The sequence below is a fragment of the Lolium perenne genome, chromosome 2, assembly GCF_019359855.2.
Source record: "Lolium perenne isolate Kyuss_39 chromosome 2, Kyuss_2.0, whole genome shotgun sequence".
In the NCBI taxonomy this organism is placed as follows: domain Eukaryota; kingdom Viridiplantae; phylum Streptophyta; class Magnoliopsida; order Poales; family Poaceae; genus Lolium; species Lolium perenne.
The window spans coordinates 214,463,730-214,466,848 of NC_067245.2; the positions used below are offsets into that span (position 1 = coordinate 214,463,730).

Sequence of the window (3,119 nt, forward strand, 5' to 3'; positions counted from 1 at the left end):
CGGTTTCTTGCAGAAAAGGGGCTGAAATAATTAACAAAAAGGATGCTGAAACATAAGATAAGTGTAATGTTTCCCAGAACTTATCTGCGACGGTAACAATTCATCTAGCTAGAGGACAGACACACATATCACACCTCTCACATTAAAATATTTTTGCGAACAGGAATATCTTGGCATGAAGTTTAGTGAACCGTACTAGTTTAGTGAACCTGATGGCTAGCAGCCTAGCAGAGCAAAAGGCATAGACCTAGATAGCCCTGGGATCAGGCCCAACAACAGCTTAATTTGACTACAACCACCCAATTGTCAATCATAATCTCCTGTTACTTTCAGTCTCTAAGTTAAACAGACAATAACTATACAAGGAAACCATACTTACTTAAATCATTATTCCAGTTTCATTTGGAATCAAGTAAGCAACATTGATCAAATGGTGCATTCAGAACTATGTGGACTATCTGAGCTTGAATTTAACAGACGCACAGAAAAATCCAGTGGAGCACCAAGTCGGCTGAGTTACAAAGCAAATGAACCATGTTGTGCCAATATTGTACTCGAGCGACATGTCTACCAATCTAGACATTCGAATAAATTTATAGACAAATATGCCCAATTATGCTTTATTAGCCCCTTCTCAGGCGGCGCTGGATGCTCGCGGCGAGCCCGACGGTCCCAGCGGCACTAAGGCCGATCCCCGCGACGGAGGGGACGGGTCTGTGACTCTCTTGGCGATCGCCGCGATAGATGAGAGGGGGCTGCGACGTGGAGTACGGGGCCATGAATCTCCTCCTGGCTATCCTCGCGGCAGATGGGAGGACGGCGGCTGAGACGGAGGAGACGCGGGGGGGGGGGGGAGGGTGGGGGCGACGGAGGGGACCGTGACCGCCGGCGACGGAGGGGAGGGGGACGAGACGGAGGGAGGGGTGGCGGTGGGCGCTCTGGAAAGAAGGCCACGATGAGTACCGACGATACAACGAATTTTACCAGCGCATCTACTCTAATTTGATGAGCCTTTGTTTTATTTTATCCGATTCTGATTTGATGCGTTGACTTGTAAAATCGCCCGTTTAGAATTGTTATAGCACCATAGAAGTTACACAGAATTTATCACAAATTTAATCAACGATCACGAAAAATTAGATTAGACGGAACCTAAGTTCCGTGCCAATCACCGTAAAAGTTTCACTAGATCCACAAGATCCCAAATATATTTGGATCCATCGGCCGATTGAATAAACGATCCAGAGGATAATAAACAACTTCTGTAACCAGTACAATTTTTCGGTCATCCACATCTGCAGTATTAACTATTACTCTCTCTATTGTTCTTTTTTCCGCCCAAACACAAATTCGTAGCTCAGTATCATCGCCCCCGCTGTTATGGTTCCCGCTGCCATCGCCGCCGTTGTTATATTACAGGCTGTAGTTAAGATTCTTATATTATATCGCTGAAGCAAACGTTGAAGCTCCTTTGGATCATTCACCATGGAATAGTCACCTTCCCTCTGGCGGACCAGATCGAGCAGCTCATGTTTCGTCTCCTCTATTTGTTTGGAAAGCCCTGATTTTCCTTCACAGGGCAGATGCTGCGGTGACAGTAACAAAGAAATTTAGTTAGTAACGTTAACTTACAAATAGTAATTTCAGAATTCTGGCAAAACATATTCATTATTACAGATAAATTTACATTGCGAGAATTGTTCATAAAGTGGAAATATGACGGATCTACTACAGTAATTTCGTTTTCTGTACAAACTAGTTCTACAAAATCGAATTGCAAAGGAGAGCAAGCCCCAAACCATGACGATGATGTTTTCTGCTAGTGGTTTGCTTTGCCACTATATATCTACGGTTCGATTCGTATAGCTAGAAAGGAACAAAGAAGATGCTAGATATGATTATGCAAAGGGAATTGCACAAGGCAAAGGAACTCAGTAAACACCTTGCTATTATTGAGAAGATTTGGTGCTTCCGAGGAGCTGAACCGACGAAGTGAGCTCCCGCCATGGCTAATCCTTGGCAGCAGCATCCGCTGTTCCTCTTTGACAGCCGCTGAAGCGGCCGCCGAAAAGAGCCGCTGCGCGGGTCGCTCAAGGGCGCGACTGCAGATTTTCCTCGCCACAGGCTGTAGCGCTGTCGCCATGGACGATTATTCCGTTCGCAGACTCCCTTGGCAGGCAGTTCGCAGATCTCCTAGTTTTTGTTCTCGCCGCCGGCTCTATCAATCCTTCTCTTCTGATCCCCTCTGCTATCCAAATTCCTGTAAATATAAATGTCAGGTATACACGGCCCGTATTTGACTGGAACACGGCCCGCTACGCCAAATCTTTTCGTGTTCGTTTCCAAAAGGGAAACCTTTTTTGGGCGCGTTTGGTAGTCTGAGCGGTCTTGGCTCGCATCCGCATTTTTCGGGTCGTTTGGTTTCCTGGGCGCACTCTCGTTCTTGCATAGCACGGGTTTTAAAGCACCCCTGGAAAAGGTCCCGGAGGAACGACCGGTTTAACAGTTTCTCCAGGGCCAGGCCCTGGCGAGACGAAAATCGACAACACCGTTCACGCAGGAGCTCCGTCTCGGCATGGCGGGAGGAGCCGAAATCCCAGCGACGTTGCGCGACAAAGGTAGGGGTAACCTCCCTCTTCGGTTACCCTCTCCATTAGCCTCCTCCCAAATTTTCCCTTCCCCCAAATTTCACACCGACGGCGGCGGCCCAGATCTGGTAGCACGCATCTCCCTTCGGTCTCCAGCGCCGAACCAGGGTCCTCTTCTCCAGCCACGGCGGAGCCTGCGCACATCTGCGGCGGCTTTCAGCCGTGTCCATCGTCCGCCATGACGGAGGTAAGGGGAAACTCCTCCACTCTACTGTAGTGTTCGATTCATGTTCGTAGAACTGGTTGGGTTCGATAAGACCGTTCATAATGCATAGATCTTGTTTGAGTAGACCGGCCAGCTCCAGCTTATGCATCACGCATCAACACTCATCATTTGCGTACAAGCCTGGATCCTGATGGTGCACAAGAGAGCAGTTAGGCATGCTGCTTATCCTCGTGTGACTTACGGACCTATGTTACAACGAGATCAGGAGAGGATTGCCAACCTAAACAACATCTACAACTGCAACG

At 48.0% G+C, this 3,119-nt stretch overlaps 1 long non-coding RNA gene across 1 annotated transcript; it reads right to left on the reverse strand.

The window, feature by feature from the left end:
• Positions 1–1,208: 1,208 nt before the first annotated feature.
• Positions 1,209–2,263, reverse strand: LOC127330425 (uncharacterized). The gene is made up of 2 exons (XR_007869282.2): positions 1,943–2,263; positions 1,209–1,586 (listed from the first exon to the last, which is right to left on the reverse strand). It is a non-coding gene; the product is annotated as an uncharacterized lncRNA (long non-coding RNA).
• Positions 2,264–3,119: the final 856 nt, after the last annotated feature.